This window comes from Anabrus simplex, chromosome 7 (genome assembly GCF_040414725.1).
Source record: "Anabrus simplex isolate iqAnaSimp1 chromosome 7, ASM4041472v1, whole genome shotgun sequence".
NCBI lineage: Eukaryota > Metazoa > Arthropoda > Insecta > Orthoptera > Tettigoniidae > Anabrus > Anabrus simplex.
Window position 1 is genome coordinate 199,079,414 of NC_090271.1, and position 19,155 is coordinate 199,098,568.

At 41.2% G+C, this 19,155-nt stretch overlaps 1 protein-coding gene across 2 annotated transcripts in view; it reads left to right on the forward strand.

The window, feature by feature from the left end:
• The first annotated feature begins 1,152 nt into the window (after positions 1–1,152).
• Positions 1,153–19,155, forward strand: part of LOC136877035 (clavesin-1) — a 70,194-nt gene continuing 52,191 nt past the window's right edge. Inside the window, exons 1-2 of one of the 2 annotated variants that reach the window (XM_067150836.2) lie at positions 1,153–1,238; positions 16,860–17,016. The gene's annotated coding sequence lies outside the window, so the exon portion shown is untranslated. Of the gene's footprint in view, positions 1,239–7,106; positions 7,204–16,859; positions 17,017–19,155 lie in introns of those variants that run through there. The other variant, XM_068228526.1, reaches the window with a different exon arrangement.

Sequence of the window (19,155 nt, forward strand, 5' to 3'; positions counted from 1 at the left end):
ACTTTCACTCAAACTATTAGTAAAGCCTGGTTCGAAGGATAAACCGATAAAGAAAAATAAAATTTTTACTCAAATCTGAAACGAAATTTGTGCTCATATCGCTAGGAATCGCATTGTATTAGCATTCAAATTTTTCAACTAGGCCTCCGCAATACAAGCCATATGACACAGTGTAAAAGCATTCTTCTTCTTTTAGTGCTTTCTCCATTACTGGAGGTTGGCCATAATCACAGCGAAGTCTGCACGATGTTAGGCTGTCCTGATCAACCTACTCGAATCTAGTCCTGCCCAGTCCCGTAAGTTCGTCGCCAAGAGTGTTACCATCGATCGCGACCTCTACGTCCATCAAGTTTATCCTGTATGATCCATTTTAGTAGGTTGCGCTTATCATTCCTCATAATATGCCCAAGGTAGGCAGTTTTCCTTTTATTTATTTATTTATTTATTTATTTATTTATTTATTTATTTATTTATTTATTTATTTATTTATTTATTTATTTATTTATTTATTTATTTATTTATTTATTTATTTATTTTGCTAGTGGCTTTACGACGCACCGACACAGATAGGTCTTACGGCGACGATGGGATAGGAAAGGCCTAGGGGTTGGAAGGAAGCGGCCGTGGCTTTAATTAAGGTTTTGCCAGCATTTGCCTGGTGTGAAAATGGGAAACCACGGAAAACATCCTCAGGGCTGCCGACAGTGGGATTCGAACCCACTATCTCCCGAATGCAAGCTCACAGCCGCGCGCCCCTAACAGCACGGCCAACTCGCCCATTTTTCTTGATTGTACACACCAACATTCGTTTCCTCCTCACGCGCATTGGAGAAGCAGTCAGTCCACGACATCCGTAACATCCTTAAGAAAACCAACATCTCGAAGGCATTTATTCTCCTAATGGTGTTACATTTCAGAGTCCATGTTTCAGCACCGCACAGAAGTACTGAATTACATAGCACCTGACGAAATTCTGACGTGTCTCCAAGCTGAGGCTTCTATCACATAGGAGATTCTTCATTTTCAGAAAGCTAGCACGAAATAATAGAATAGCCAAATATCCTACCGAACTGTTTTTATCAAGCCGGTGATAGTTGAATTATCAGGACGACACTTAGGCAACGTACCTCCAGTTGTGATAATGGCATAGGCCAACCCGTTACAAGGTTTATTCCTCGTACAGTCACAAAGGTAGATCCAGCGGCCTCACATCGACTTCAGAAGTTGAATCGCACTTTGTAAGTAATTTTATGTATATTTGTATTAATTATTTCAATTAAAGTTTAGATATTAATCTTCACTCTCTGAGATGGATCAGTCATAGCACAGCCACACTCTTACTTACTGAAGGCAGAGGGACCTACTATGTGTACTTACGGAGGTCATCTAACCGCGGTCCATATCCTGCAGAGTGCGTGGACGACCGATTTACGCCGGTAATAGTTACGTAGCACAATGTCCCTCACTCATACTGCGAGATGACGAGCAGGCAGCAGACTTCGTCATTCGTTTTATGAGGGAGAGCGGTCTCTTTTATCGTTTTCAATTGCATATTTTATTTTGGTATTTTTAACAATTTTGTTTTACTATGCATTAACATTTATTTTAATAATTCTTTTGTTACATTTTTAGCGTTGGACCTCTTTATTGTGTTATTTAACTAGATACGTGTTTCAGAATTGGTTTTACCTTGTAACAGGGGTGTAGCCAAAGGGGGGTTGGGTTACTGGGAGTTAGACACCCCACTCCCCACCCCCCTCATGGAAATTTTAGAAAAAAAGAGACGTTATTGTAGAATGAACAGATCTGTTGAATGTTTCTAGGAAGCCTCGAAAGTTGGATTTTAGAATGTAAACTGAACATACCATTCGCTGTAAAACTGTTGACCTTGATTTGTATTTTAATATAAGATTTTGCAGTGCACTGCAATCTGAATATCAACATAATTCACTGGTATCAGTGTCCTTATAATGACAAGTCTTGCTTGCTCGCACCACACATGCACAAGCACTTTCAGTGTGTTCTATCATCATTTTGTAACTATAACCCCACCATCGGCCGATCCTGGCTACGTTATTGCCTTTTAACCTTTAATTATATTTATGAGTATACTGTATATTCAAGCCAATTCAATCGCCTTATTCAGTTTTATCACATTTTATTCTCGTTTTAAATCTATCTTTAATGAAAAGTAACGTATTGTGGATCGGACCTACTGATAATTTTAAATTCATGCAAATGTTCATTCTGCTCAGTAGGTAAACTTTAAATAATCTTTCATATCTCACCGCTGGATACCGTGGTTCAAATCCCGGTCACTCCATGTGAGATTTGTGGTGGAGAAAGCGGAGGCGGGACAGGTTTTTCTCCGGGTACTCCAGTTTTCCCTGCCAACTTTCATTCCAGCAACACTCTCCAATCTCATTTCATAGCATATATCAGTCATTAAAAATCACTTTGGGAGTGGCGACCCAATTGTACTAATAGCCTATATATGTTTCATTCATTCCATCCCTGACCCGGTAAAAGACTGGAAAACAGGTTGTAGGTTTTCATTTTCATCATGCCACCAGAATTCGATGACCTATAGGCTTATGATAGCCTTCAAACAACAATCATCATCATCATCACTCTTTGAGAGACGAATTTCGTCATAAATTAACTTCCAACACACTAGCCCCCTCCGTGGATCAGTAATATAGAGTATCGGCTCGCGGATTCAAACTTGGCAGATAAACTTCCCAAATTTTTGAATGGAAGCAAAAAGTCCATTTAGCACTTCATGTCGCATGACGTAGGCCGGTGAAAGTTCGGTATTTTCCCCAATAAAATTAACTGACACTCAGCAATAATCTCCCAATAAGTTCCGGTTCATTCGTCATCTGGTAGAATAAAACTTTTTTTTTTTTTTTTTTTTGCTAGTTGCTTTACGTCGCACCGACACAGATAGATCTTATGACGACGATGGGACAGGAAAGGGCTAGGAGTGGGAAGGAAGCGGCCGTGGCCTTAATTAAGGTACAACCCCAGCATTTGCCTGGTGTGAAAATGGGAAACCACGGAAAACCATTTTCAGGGCTGCCGACAGTGGGGTTCCAACCTACTATCTCCCGAATACTGAGAATAAAACTGAACCCAGAAACTGGCCCATAGTATTATCATCACCAGTAGTAGTAGTAGTAGTAGTAGTAGTAGTAGGTGCTAAATAATAGACTAAATACAAGTTAGTAGAGTAGTTGTAGTATTACGGTCATGATCCATTCCCAAATGCCAGCAGTCATCTGGGTTGTGTTGATTCCGTTGCCTGCTACTCAGAATATCTCGTGTTTGAGAGAGTCCTAACTTGAAATCAGTTTCGTGTAAACTATTAAGAAATGGCATTTTCAACACACCAGCTAAAAGCCACTGTGGCCTAGAATCGATCGACTCACTGTTGCCTTGTTTCCTTAAAGTTCAACCGGAGTTTCATTAGCGTTCTTATGTCTACAACACTGAAATCTAGACTGTACTTCGGTTGCTTATAAATGTGCACTAAACCACAATGCAACACATTCGAGTTAACAGTGTGAACAAGTCACGCAAGCGTGGTACCGGTAGTTAACGACGTCGTGAAAACGTTGTAAGACGTCATTCAAGAATGGAGAACAGTTAAAAGATCAAGTCCTGCATTCAGGAAATACCGTACCATATTTATACGATATTTGTGACATTGACCCATGCATGGGTTTCACTTGATATATCAGCCGGCCTATCGCTGGGCATTTTATACCTACTGCCCGGTTTGTATTACGCCGCCCCTAACCCGGAGTGATGGCTTTGAAAGCCGCCCCCTAATCTGCAGTACAGTCCGGCTCTATGGCTAAATGGTTAGCGTGCTGGCCTTTGGTCACAGGGGTCCCGGGTTCTATTCCCGGCAGGGTCGGGAATTTTAACCATCATTGGTTAATTTCGCTGGCACGGGGGCTGGGTGTATGTGTCGCCTTCATCATCATTTCATCCTCATCACGACGCGCAGGTCCCCTACGGGAGTCAAATCAAAAGACCTGCACCTGGCGAACCGAACATGTCCTCGGACACTCCCGGCACTAAAAAAAAAAAAAAAAGCCATACGCCATTCCATTTACCTGAAGTACAGACGCTACCTGAAGGCATATCACTTCTATCTAGTTTTTCAAAGGTACGATTTATTCCAACCATGTTCCAGCTGAGTGGCTATCCAGACATTACATGTGTTTAAGGAAAAAGTGACCCTGCAGACTGTTTTAATTATCGATTAGTCTGGCTCTTGTCAATATCGACCATCTATAGGTCTATAAGTGCCATACGTGCAGCTTACCAACTAACTGAGAAGCGAAAACCACTTCACTTGGACTTTTCATTTCCATTTCGACAGTGCAGTTGCACGTTCCTGCCATATTATGAATTATGTGTGTTAGAAATAAATAAATAAATATATATCTATATACAATGATGAACAACTGAATTAGTGCTGCCTGGAGAGTTGCGTGTAACACCGCTTTTCACTCTGATGAGATGGCAATGCGGCGTGATATGGCCTCCATAAGATATCGGAAGCGTGGGAAGTCGTACTGTTCTATGACCAATGCATACTCTCCCGTAATGCACAGGGAATATTCGGAAGAGGGTCAATGGTGCGCACATATCTCTAGACAGCATCCTAGATGTGCTCAATAGGAATGAGATCGGGTGACCTTAGGGAAGCGGCAAGTATCCTCATGTCCATGAAGTGTTCATCGAACCAGTCAACCATAATTCGGGAGTGACTGAATGGTGCAGTGTCTTATTGTACACTGTACGTACAGATCTCCTGCAGTGTGATGGAGGGGAACAAATGGGTGGACATGATCTGACAGCTAGTTCTTGTGTCGTTTGTCGGTGAGGGACGTTGTCAGATGTACCAAGGATCCCATTTCATCCTACATGAATAGTCCCCATAAAATGATACAACCACCTCCGGCCTCGAGTGCTTGATGAAATAGCCATACCCTGCCATCGGCGTGTACCACGACTCATTAGTCCAAGAGATCTTTTTCTATACTTTGAGAGTTCGATGGTGGTGTTTCTGTCCCAGTGTCATTCTTTCTGCCTTGTGACGTGCGTGAACAGTGGTACCCAAGAGGAACGGTGGCTTCTATACTTCATTGCGAGAAGGGGATCTTGGATGGCATGGTTGCTCACACTTCGATGTTATCCAACACTAACTTTGCGATTAATCTGTTGCACTGTGAACCTTTATAAGCTCTTACCACGTAAGTCAGTTAACGATGACCCCTATTAACAACACGATGTACTCACGGCAGTTGACCCTGGAGATGGTGGTTTTACCAGAATCTATGTACTCATGGTACACTCTGAAGATGGTGATCCATGCAAGGCATGCACGACTTAGGAAATGGGATAGCCCATAGATATGGCACTGACAATATGATCGAGATTAAACGCACCGAGATCTCGTGTCTTGTCCACCGTGTGCTCACCTGTTACACGGCCAGCTCGAGGTCTGACGACACTGCAGACACGTACCACGCCAGACTATTCCATTCTGTGGGGCTATCACAACGCCATTTTGCCAAAACGGCAGCTAATTCAATTGCGTATCATTGTATACCGTATTGGTATTGGTTTTATGTCGCACCGACTCAGACAGGTCTTATGGCAGTAGTGGGATTGGACAGTGATATGACAAGAAAGGAAGCGACCATGGCCTTGAAAATGGGAAAGCATGGAAAACCACCTTCATGGCTGCCGACCGTGGGTTTTGAATCCACCAACTCCCGAATGCAAGCGCAGAAATAACTGTTAATGGCATGCCTTCATATTAAGCTTCACTAAAATGTTTAAATTAATGTTTCTTATAGTGGCTGCAGTTTGAAAATATTCTTGGCATTTCAGCCAGATAAAAAATGATGAAACTTTTAATAAAGACTGATTTCCCTCCCCCAGTATCAAACAAAATTAATCTTCGCCACTGTGTCTCTATATTCTCCATGACCATGAATTTGATGGAACGCTAATTGATTGGGTCAAAATGCTGTATGTGAATAACCTCCAGTTGAGTTTATTGCTCTTTAGGTCTACCGGATAGCATACCTGTGACAGTTGGCGTACACCAGGAATCAGCACTCTTCACTTCTAGTCATCTTAATTATGGACACCTTTACTCGCGATCTATAGAAGGGCGTTCCTTGGAACCGTCTCTGTGCCGATGACGTTATGATTGCTACCACCACCAGAGAAGATTTGCAAGATCAAGTTGAAACATGGCATGATCGCCTTAGCCACTTTGGACTCCCGCTGAATCCTCGGAAAATCAAATACTTAAAAACCTGCCCAGTTCCAGGTTCTTTTCAAGTTAATGAAGTTCTTTTGCCCAAAGTAGATTGTGCCCGGTATCTTGGCTTTTAAAAAAAATCAATCAATCAATACTAATCTGCATTTAGGGCAGTCGCCCAGGTGACAGATTCCTTGTCTGTTGCTTTCCTAGCCTTTTCCTAAATGATTTCAAAGAAATTGGACATTTATTGAACGTCTCCCTTGGTAAGTTATTCCAATCCCTAACTCCCCTTCCTATAAATGAATATTTGCCCCAGTTTGTCCTCTTGAATTCCAAACCCCGTCTGCAGGATGATAGTTGCATTGGCAAAGAAGTCAGGGTAAAGATGGATGCATGGATGCGATGGAGGAAGGTCACGGAAGTTCTATGTGATAAGCGAATGCCGATCTGCCAGATGTCCAAGGTGTATCGGACAGTTGAAGGCTACGATCAGTTCCGCTTTAGAGCATTAGGTGCTGGACAGAAGAGCAGACCATTCCCTCCATACCTTGGAAATTCGAAAGCTAAGATGGATCTCGGGCATTTCACTTCTTGAGAACAAAACGAATGACACAATCAGGCGACAAATTTGAGTAGCTCAATCAGTGAGAAATTATGCGAATGCCGACTTCGTTGATATGGATACATCATACTAACAGCGGCCAACAGCGTCGCAAGCACTGCCTTCCATTTCAATGTGCAAGGAAGAAGCGTTCATGGGCACCCAAAACTGTGAAGGCTAGACACCATAAATCTAAATATGGGAGAAGTACAACTTCGAACCCAAGATGCAACAAACATAACAAAGTGGCATTCAAAGATCGATAAAGTGGACCTCGCACCGGCTGAACATCAAGAAGATGATATAGGTATACGATATTTCGATATTTACCTATGTTAATATTTCTGGTTGCAAAATTCCGAAAATAGAGTCGAAATGAGCTGAACCTCGCGGACAAACGACACATCTTACGATAAGGCACGAATCTTGTTGTTCCTGTCCTTCTCGGGTAACTGGAACCATTTAGCTCATTTTGGCTTTGACTGGGGTTTACGGCTCAACATGGAAAATAGAAATTTACATAAATTTATAAAGGTACTGGGGCCTTTCCTTAAAGCATCTACGGCACCTTCTTTCTTTCTTTTTTTTTTTTTTTCAAAAGAAGACTCTTTCATTTCCCCAATATTCAATTGAATATTTACTATAGTTCATTCCCTGCAGTCTTCCTTTTAATGTACGTTGAATGTTCATCCTGTTTATCTAAAGGTCTTATCTAGACATACAATACTACTCTGGCAGTGACTCCAACACAGACCCGTTCGATTTTTTCTTCCTCCCCCTTCCTCCCGCCCACGTTTCTCTATAATTATCCCTAGAGTACTTCTGAATTAAAATCATTACGTCCGCACCTTGTAAGCTATCGCTGTAACAACTCTAGTTCACAGATAAGCCTTGTTTGGCAAGAGTCCCATAGAGCTGCTCCATATTCGAAGACTGGCCTCATGAGATAGAATATCCTAGCGCCTTCACCTGGGAACTACTGCCCTTTTGCACCCTCATCGTGACTTTCATACTTCAGTAATTATACTTCTTCACTGCTTCACTAGTTCTTCATTCTTCACTATAGCATTCATTCCAATACAGAATTGAAGCCATCTTGCCTTTTTTCCTCCTTATTTTCATTAGCCGGTCTAGAAAGCCAAGAAGAATGGCTGGCAGTATTTGTTGTGCTGACCACATGACACCTCGTAAACTGCAGGCTTTCGGGCTGACCACCAGTCGGATGGTAGACCATGGCACTTCGGGGCTGTTGCAGCATGGGGTTTGGTTTTAGTTTATTTTGATGCCTTTGCTGGCGGGACCTAGTGTTTACAGTGCACTATGTCTTCTGGTAGGCTATAGACTAGAGCAATTTTGTTACTTTCATTGCCCTGTCTCAGTCTTATCCTTGGCTTTGACAATATGAAAGTGACTGAGATATGAGTGATGCTAGTAATCTAGTGATGCTAATAAATGCAATAAATACAGCCAGTCCCCGCTATGAATGGTGTGAAAATGTTGCTCATAGGGTTGGTTCATGCATGCAATTCAATGGGCTTGGCAGACTGATAGTAATAGCAACTTCTGGCTTGGTGAGGAAAGCAACGGGAAACTACCTCACTCCTCATTTCCCTAGTACGCCTCTTCAGTGATGCCTAGGTTATCTATGAGAGCTGATGGCGGAGCTGTTGAGGATCCAACCGGCCTTAGGGCTAACGACTGAACATACACATACTGATTGGATTGCATTTTCGTGATTTTTCAAAAATATAATTGTCAAGTGCCCATTTAAGCAGTACATTGACAGTTTCAAAAGTTTCTGTATATTGTTCAATCATCCGCAAACAGTCTGCAGTCCTTAAGATATTGCTCAGCAGATGGTTGATAAATACATTTAATAGAAGTGGCCCAAACAATACTACCCTGTTTGACAACCGATATTATAGCAACTTTGTCACATTATTTACCTTCCGCTGTTCGAGTGCGGTCTGTCAGTTCTTGGAATCAAAGAATGACCCATACCATAGCTCCAGGTGCTAGGGCGGTATGACAATACATAATTTAGGACTCGGCCAGGTGTGCTAGGGGCTTTACGTCGCACCGACACAGATAGGTCTTATGACGACGATGGGATAGGAAAGGCCTAGGAGCTGGAAGGAAACGGCCGTGGCCTTAATTAAGGTACAGCCCCAGCATTTGCCTGGTGTGAAAATGGGAAACCACGGAAAACCATTCTCAGGGCTGCCGATAGTGGGATTCGAACCTACTATCTCCCGGATGCAAGCTCACAGCCGCGCGCCTCTACGCGCACGGCCAACTCGCCCGGTCGGCCAGGTGTGCACAGTGTTGCCAACTCAGCAGATTTTCCGCCAAATTTGGCGGATTTTTAAATGGAACAGCGGATAAATTTTCTATTTAGCGGACAGCGGATTTTTTAACGGATTTTCAAACTTCTTTTAGCGATTTTCAGCGGTAACAATATCACCTTTCATCACCAGATGAGGAAGAAAATAGAACTTAGTACGGCATAATAGTCTACTTATTCCTGTTGTACTGAAGTTATGTTGCATAATACGACTCGTTTTCTAGATCAGCTCTGGCCCACAGCCTGAGTCAGTATTTGTTACAATCGTTACTGCACTCTTGATGAGACGGGTAGTGTCGTGCTTGATAACGTGTTACTTTTGACATCAGGTTATTTTTGGTACGTCGAAAGAAAAGGTTAAAAACTAGTCAGATATTTCTTAAAGGGTAGTTAACTAATTAAACTTTAAAAGACTAGTTGGTTGAGCTTCCCAGTGATGTCAAACGCGGACGGTGCGTCTATTAGCAGTGCAATATAAATGCGAAATTGTTTGACATTAATTCTTTCTGCACTTATCAAAAACAATGAAAACAGTGATCAAAGTGAAAATACTTTCGAAATAGATTTGAAAATTTCAGTATGGTATTTGCTGCTGTGAACTGCCAGCATGTTATTTGAAAAGTAATAGTACCATGTGGCTTCACGTGAAACCACAGGACCTCAACTCAACACATCTGCTTCAGAGCATGTAGTGCGCGGAGGAGAAGATGATTAACTCCTGTTCTGAAACTGGTGAGTGTTGAGTTAAATCTATTTTATTAAAACAGCTGGTATATTCTATTTTGCTTCAGCGGATTTAGCGGATTTTCAACGAAAATTTAGCGGAGAAAGGATTTATGGGTTGGCAACACTGGGTGTGCACCACGGTGCCACCAGACATGGATGCGAGCATCTTGGTTCTGCAAGCAGAAGCAGTATTTGTCAGAGATTTGTTCTGGCCTGACTTTATAAGCACCATTTTGCAGTAATGAGCGTCTGGACAAGATACCCGCAGCTGCAGACGGTGACAAACCATGTGTGCAGATGCGGATTGATGGGCCGCATATCTGAAATCCTGAGTGAGAATGTTTGATGTAACTGTATGGTCCATAACAGGGGCGGTTTCTCCATAAGGTTGCAGGTTTGCGCTACCCCCGTTAAATTTGTATGTTTATTTTAGGTAAAGTTTTATCATTTGGAATACTCAACTACTGTATTTTCATCCAACAAGACAAACCTTTCAAGAGCTTGAAAGAGCAGATATTGACGACAGGGTACTTTACAAGCCGGTACTCTTAGATGTTCACTGCAAGAGCCGAAAAGTTTGCGGCGGGAAGTCAACCTGAGGTAGGAGGAAACTTGGGCTGCTCGAGGGGTGCGCGGGGCTGCTAGAAGTGTGCTTTCAGGCTGCTAGAGGGGTACGCGGGGAGAGGAAAAGATAGGCGTGGCTTCTTATACATTGCTTAAATGGAGGTTTATCAACCTGGCTCCTCCTACCACGGCCGACTGGATCCCTCGCTGCGCTAAGGTGCTACCTAGAGCGACGCATCAAATCGGCCGTGCTCCTACGTAACCAACTAATAACGAAGTCGCTAGAGACCGTTGCTGCTCAATGTGAGATTCTGTTATAGAACAGGAGTGTCATCTAGCGACACGGGATGGAAGTTCATCTGCTGGATCACGGCCGGTTGGATCCCTCGCTGCGCTCCGTAAGGTGCTAGCTAGAGCTATTCGTCCTGGCTAGAGCGACGCATCGAGTCGGCCGTGGCTGGATATATAACTAATGTCTCTAAATTTGATAATAAACATCGCTATTTCTTTCAGTATAATTATGAGCTTTATTATGTGCGTACAAGCTAAGTAGCTTATTGATTTCATTGTGTAAACATTCGTCTCAGCATGTGTGTTTTTATCAGTTAGTGGTATTTTGCCAGATCATGAATTCGGTGCAGTCACTGATCTCTATACAGTTGCTTCCCCATAAGGAGAGCTCATAAGTGAAGTACGTTGGCAGGAAGAACAAGATTTTTGGTCAGGTGACTACCGAATTATCAACACGAAATCAAACAGGGGAAATGCAGGAGTTGGTTTAATAATGAATAAGAAAATAGGGCAGCGGGTAAGCTACTACGACCAGCATAGTGAAAGAATTATTGTCGTCAAGATAGACACCAAACCAATGCCCACCACAATAGTGGAGGTCTATATGCCTACTAGTTCAGCGGATGATGAAGAAATCGAAAGAATATATGAGGAGATAGAAGATTTAATACAATATGTAAAAGGTGACGAGAATCTAATTGTGATGGGAGACTGGAATGCAGTGGTAGGCCAAGGAAGAGAAGGTAGTACAGTAGGAGAATTTGGATTGGGACAAAGGAACGAAAGAGGAAGTCGGCTGGTTGAATTCTGCACTGATCATAATTTAGTCCTTGCCAATACTTGGTTCAAACACCACAAACGAAGGCTGTATACGTGGACGAGACCTGGAGACACTGGAAGGTATCAAATAGACTCCATTATGATTAGGCAGAGATTCAGAAACCAGGTGCTGGATTGCAAAACTTTCCCAGGAGCAGACGTGGACTCTGACCACAACTTGTTGGTCATGAAATGCCATCTGAAGTTGAAGAAATTGAAGAAAGGAAAGAATGCAAAAAGATGGGATCTAGACAAGTTGAAAGAAAAGAGTGTGAGGGATTGTTTCAAGGAACATGTTGCACAAGGACTAAATGAAAAGGCTGAAGGAAACACTATAGAGGAAGAGTGGAGAGTCATGAGAAATGAAGTCAGTAAGTTAGGGCTGCTGAAGAAATGTTAGGAAGGAAGAAAAGATCAACTAAGAATCAGTGGATAACTCAGGAGATACTAGACCTGATTGATGAACGACGAAAATACAAGAATGCTAGAAAAGAAGAGGGCAGAAAAGAATACAGGCGATTAAAGAATGAAGTGGATAGAAAGTGCAAGGTAGCTAAGGAAGAATGGCTGAAGGAGAAGTGCAAAGGTGTCGAAGGCTGTATGGTCCTGGGAAAGGTAGATGCTGCATACAGGAAAATCAAGGAAACCTTTGGAGAAAGGAAATCTAGGTGTATGAATATCAAGAGCTCGAATGGAAAGCCACTTCTAGGGAAAGAAGACAAAGCAGAAAGATGGCAGGAGCATATCCAACAGTTGTATGAAGGTAAAAATGTAGATAATTTGGTTCTGGAACATGAAGAGGCTGTTGATGCTGATGAAATGGGGGACCCAATTTTGAGGTCAGAGTTTGACAGAGCTGTGAGTGACCTCACTAGGAACAAGGCACCTGGAATTGATGACATTCCCTCTGAATTACTGACTGCCTTAGGAGAAACCAGCAAGGCAAGGTTATTTCATTTAGTGTGCAAGATGTATGAGACAGGCGAAGTCCCATCCGATTTTCGGAAGAATGTTGTTATACCTATTCCCAAGAAAGCCGGTGCTGACAGGTGTGAAAACTACCGCACCATTAGTTTAGTATCTCATGCCTGCAACATTTTAACACGTATTATTTTCAGAAGAATGGAAAAGCAAGTTGGAGCTGAGTTGGGAGAAGATCAATTTGGCTTAAGAAGAAATGTAGGAACACGTGAAGCAATCCTGACTTTACGTCTGATCTTAGAGGATCGAATCAAGAAGGACAAGCCCACGTACATGGCTTTCGTAGATCTAGAAAAGGCATTCGATAATGTTGATTGGACCAAGCTATTTATGATTCTGAGGATGATAGGGATCAGATACCGAGAATGAAGAATTATCTACAATCTGTATAAAAATCAGTCTGCAGTAATAAGAATCGAGGGCTTTGAAAAGGAAGCAGCAATCCAGAAAGGAGTGAGGCAAGGTTGCAGTTTGTCCCCGCTCCTTTTCAATGTTTACATAGAACAGGCAGTAAAGGAAATCAAAGAGAAATTTGGAAAGGGAATCACAGTCCAAGGAGAGGAAATCAAAACCTTGAGATTTGCCGATGATATTGTTATTTTATCTGAGACTGCAGAAGATCTCGAGAAGTTGCTGAATGGTATGGATAAAGTCTTGGGTAAGGAGTACAAGATGAAAATAAATAAGTCCAAAACAAAAGTAATGGAGTGCAGTCGAACGAAGGCAGGTGATGCAGGAAATATTAGATTAGGAAATGAAGTCTTAAAGGAAGTAGATGAATATTGTTACTTGGGTAGTAAAATAACTAACGATAGCAGAATTAAGGAGGACATAAAATGCAGACTAGCACAAGCAAGGAAGAGCTTTCTTAAGAAAAGAAATTTGCTCACTTCAAACATTGATATCGGAATTAGAAAGATGTTTTTGAAGACTTTCGTGTGGAGCGTGGCATTGTATGGAAGTGAAACATGGACGATAACTAGCTCAGAAAGAAAGAGAATAGAAGCTTTTGAAATGTGGTGTTACAGAAGAATGCTGAAGGTGAAATGGATAGATCGAATCACGAATGAAGAGATACTGAATCGAATTGGTGAGAGGAGATCGATTTGGCTAAATTTGACGAGAAGAAGAGATAGAATGATAGGACACATCTTAAGACACCCAGGACTTTTTCAGTTGGTTTTTGAAGGAAGTGTAGGTGGTAAGAACGGTAGGGGTAGACCAAGGTATGAATATGACAAGCAGATTAGAGCAGATGTAGGATGCAATAGTTACGTAGAAATGAAAAGGTTAGCACAGGATAGGGTGGCATGGAGAACTGCATCAAACCAGTCTATGGACTGATGACTCAAACAACAACAACAACAAGGAGAGCTCTAGGGTGGGTACGCCAACATGGCGGACCGCGCGCTCAACTTGGCGTACTTTCTCCTGCAGCGGAGAGCTGCCATCAGCGATCCATGTATAGAGATCAGTGGGTGCAGTCTTTAATGTCTAGCCCGTTTCCGCAACGGACTGCCGAGGAACAATCCGAGGTGAAACGAATGGGAAGGCCCACGCAATGTTTAATTTCGAAACCAGATACATTACAAAAGGATATTTTTTCAATACCGGAATTAGGCTACCTCAAAGTGTTTCATTTCAGTATGGTAAAAGAGTTTTTAAATGAAAAAATGTTAATGCATTATAGTAATATTCCTGAAAAATAGAAATGTAGAAAAGTAAAATGTTTGTTTTATTTTTAATAATAAAAAAGTATTGTTGACGTATCTAGATTTGAAAATTATTATATCATTGGTAAAAATTGTGCACCACTGAACTTTTAACCACCAGCTGCCACTGGTCCATAATCGATATGCACACCAGATGCTTGTCCTCATGGTCATCGGCATGACAGGACCATTGGCTTCCTACACGATGTTTAGTCCAACCCTCCTTGACCAACTAATCCTATATCACCTTCACTGTAGTTGCATTTCTTACAATGAGAGAACCAATTTCACTGTAGGATAATCAATAATCCCGATAGGCCATGATTCTCCTACGGTCGAAGGTGGAAACCTGTTTTTATGGTTGTTGCGTTCTTTGTCACAGCATGTTAACTGCGTCAATGACAGAGAAACACAAGAGTCACTACTTCTCAGCGACTCTCCAACCTGCACTTATACAGCTCTCTATCAGTGTCATCATTAGCGCACTTGCTCTGCAATTCAGCTGAACAAAAATCACGTCATTTTCCTACCCTGTTCTGCACATTCCACCAGTTGTGTTATTTTTGGTGTTGCAGTTTTAATGGTCAGCTGTGTGTAAATCAATGGGTCTTGTGATATAAACACCTGATTTATTTTATTATTTCCTCTAACGACTACAACCTTTATGTATTTGCTGAACTAAATCAAGAACCAAGACAGATCAAGTCATGTTTAAATGATGAGTCTATTGGTAGCACAGGAACTGATGGGCCAGTTACTGATTCCTGGACATGGGGAGCACAATTTTATTGGAAACATATGGCACAATACTTGCAAAATAGCCGCATCCCTTCATTATGGTGAAAGTGGTTTTGATGTTGGATGTGACCAGGATGCTTCATAGTATTCATGGTATTCATGACATCTCAGTGTAGAGATGCACATCACTGCACATAAGAGTGAGTTTCCCACCCCTGGCGACCTCCCTCCTATTCACAGACTAATCTGTTCGGGAGTTAATTTTGTTCAACAGGTAGATATAAAACATTTTGATTGCCCTGCTCAAATGATCAAAATGAATTTAATAGAAACCATGTGATCCAAGGTGAAGCGTTGAATTGTGTTACATCTCCATGTCTCGAAGGATGAGGGAGTGACTGATGCTAACGATGATTGGTTATCATACTATCTTGATCCATGTAACAGCCCTTTCCATTATAACAAATAATTTAAACATAATAAATCCCTCAAGGTGGATATAAAATTACCATAAAAGTCAAAAGCAGATGATAAAAATTACACCATGTTCAATATTCTTTCTGACAAGTTCATTAATTTACCATGTCTATTCTAGAGACGGATTTGTAGTATCAGATTAGCTCCTCCTGTGGATAACTGGTAGAGTTTCAGCCCCTGCAATCTAAGATCTAGGCTTCAAACCTGGCAGAGGTGTCATATTTCGGATGCGCGGAGAAGAGTTCTTTTGACACTCCATGTCTTACAATGTTGACATGCATTAAGTGTTCATCCAAAAAAATTCTCAACATCTGCCATCTGGTAAAATAAAATATAATGTCAAAACTGACATGCAGGCAGCCTAAAAGGCATAAAATCAAAATATATGCAACACAGTAGCTGAGGCCGTATTATAATAATAATAATAATAATAATAATAATAATAATAATAATAATAATAATAATAATAATAATAATAATAATAATTTAATACTTTTATTATTATTATTATTATTATTATTATTATTCAATAAAAGTGTTAAATTATTATTATTATTATTATTATTATTATTATTATTATTATTATTATTATTATTATTATTATTATTATTATTATTATTATTAAGGCGAAATGGTAGGCAAGGTGAATGTAATAGTACAGAAGTCATTCTCATGGGATGAAATGGAATCCCTGGTACATCTGCCAATGTCCCTCATCAGCAAACAATACAGGAACTTGCTGTCAGAATATGTCAACCATTTACTCATTATTAACACCGTGAAAGACTCCTGTACCTGTACCTGTACCTGAAATGTAGCTGATTGGTCTGATGAACAATCATAAACATGAGGATGCTAGCCTGGTCTCCAAAAGCCTCCTAGTCCAGTCCTACTGAGCACGTTTGGGATGCTGTCGAGAGGTACGTGCACACCCTATGCCCTATTCCGACCAATCCCCATGCGTTATGGATGGCTGTGCAGTGGTCGTGGATCAGTATGGTCCCCAATACTTCTGGTGTTTTGTAGAGTCCAGTACCATGTTGCATTTAACCAGCTGGGTATCTCTAATTCAATTTCACATCAATGCATTTTTGTTTCAGTAGATTCTAAACGAAGGATAGGTGAGTACATGGATAATTAGAATGCATAGCTTAATATTCTTGATATTGTTTAAAGGATTCTCTTATGTGTATTTACAAAGTTAATTGAAATTAATAAGATATGAAATTACTCTTTTGCCCCATGAACTGATGGAAAATTAGTACGGTAGTCTTCTTCAAGCATGTCTAATACTCTATTTTATTTTACCAGGCACATCTTGATCTCAACCATTGTTCTGAACTTCACACGTTACTTGTAGTAATGGATGAAGAAATTAAGGGAAAGTTTCCTAAAAATCTCAGAGATGTGGATGAAGACAGTCCAGAGGTTAAAGAAGCCATAGAAGCATTGCGGACAATGATTCAAGGTAAACTCAGGCAAGAATGGTTTACAGATTAACTTCTCATCAAGCAGATTAATCTGAATAGGAATGTAAAAGCCTGGTGCAGGTCTTTTGAGGCCCTATAGGTGACCTGCGCGTCTGTGAGGATTAATTCCCATGCAGAATATGGTACAAACACCACCCAACCCCCTCCCCCAACCAGAAATTAAAGTTAAAATCCCCAACCCAGCTGGGAATTGAACCCGAGACTCCTGGGATCAAAGGCCAACATGCTAACTATTTAGCGACGGAGCTAGACTTAATTGACACTCTCATGACTCAGAACCAACTCATTCCTGATTATGTTAGTCCATGCAAGATATTCATGTGTTTTGCCAGGATAGTACGGTGCAGTCATTAATCCTTCTTTCTTTGATGGCCAAATCATAGTTTTGAAGTTCACTCTCGGGCTCAAAATAGTTTTGGGTTATGAACATATGAACATACACTACCGGTCAAAAGTTTTCGATCACCTATTCACAAAACTAGATACTTTATTTCAATGTACAAACACATCGTAAAAACTAAATAGACCAACAAAATATATATTTTCTCTCTCTTTCATTACGTAGAATACAATATGGTTTATATTTTAGCCTCTTCAAAGTATCCACCCTTTGCTCTCCGAACAACTGCACAAACTCTTGGCATTCTGGAAAAGATTTTGTAGTGTCTGTGTAGATATTGCAGTCCAGCAGCTCTGTAAATTATTCCATAGCTATTCAACATTAGTTGACCTCAGTTTTCGGACCTCCCTGTCAAATTCATCCCATAACAGTTCAATGGGTTTTAAGTCTGTTGACTGACTTGGCCAAATCATATTTTTCAGTTCCCCACATTTCTCTTTTTATTGACATACCCCCTACACAATTTAGAAGAATGTTAGGGGTCATTGTCCTGCTGCAGAACAAACCCACGACCAATAAGCCTCTTGCCAGATGGAACTGCATTGTTGATCAGTATCCTGTGATATCCTTCTTTATTTAATGTTTCATTAATTCGCACTAGATCACATCACCCGCAAAACATCCCCACACCATAACCGACCCTCCACCATGCTTCACCGTAGGTGTCACACACTGACTCTTCATACGTTCTTCACGAAGTCGACGAACAAATATTCGACGATGGTTCCCAAGTACTTCAAACTTCGATTCGTCCGTGAATAACACCTTGGGCCATTGCTGCACGCTCCAGTTTTTATGTTGCTGTGCCCATTTCATTCTTTCACCTTATTTTGATTCCGTAATAAAGGTTTTATGGCCGCTATGCACCCCTTTAAACCTCGTTCACGAAGACGGCGTTGCACTGTTGAGACAGAGATTGGAGCAGCTCGCATATTATTGACTTCCTCGCGAATTTCAGGTGCCGTACGAGTCCTCTGACGTTTACTCTGTACACACATGAACTGATCTTCCCTGTATGATGTTACACGGGGTCTTCCATATCGCGAAACACTTGCATTGGCACCGGTTTGCTTGAGCCGCTGCAATGTATACATCACTGTAGATTGGGCTACGACAACTTTTGTTGCTATTGTCCTACTAGAATGCCCTTCATGATGCAGAGCTACATACAGCACGTTTTTCAGTTTGTCTCCTGCTTCCGTCCCATTTGGAGGTAATATGGTATGCACCTGATCAAATACACAAACACACTGCTAGCTGCATACAGTGTACTGAAAACTAATGTGAACTGCTTGCTACACAGACAGCTGAAGGAATGAGGCCTATTCGAGAGGACACGTCTTGGGTAAAGACACGTCAGTGGTGTTGTGGTTACTCACCAGCGACCCTCCATGCGGAGAACCGGTCAAATACACAACAGAGTTGTTCCGTCTTTACATGTTTATGCTTATTTTATTATCAGAACAGGGCTATGATAGATTATTTAAAACTACATCTCTGTTTTAACCACAAATCCAGTTGTGATAGGTGATCGAAAAACTTTTGACCGGTATACACATGAACATGTGTATGGTATAGACACAGAAGGAATAAGAATGTTCCTATTAGAACTGATATTGGTATTTCTCCTGCTAAATTCCCATCCACCATGCACTGATATCATGCCCACTTCAGGTTATCTGAACAAGCCATTAAAAAATTACTAAACTGTACAGAA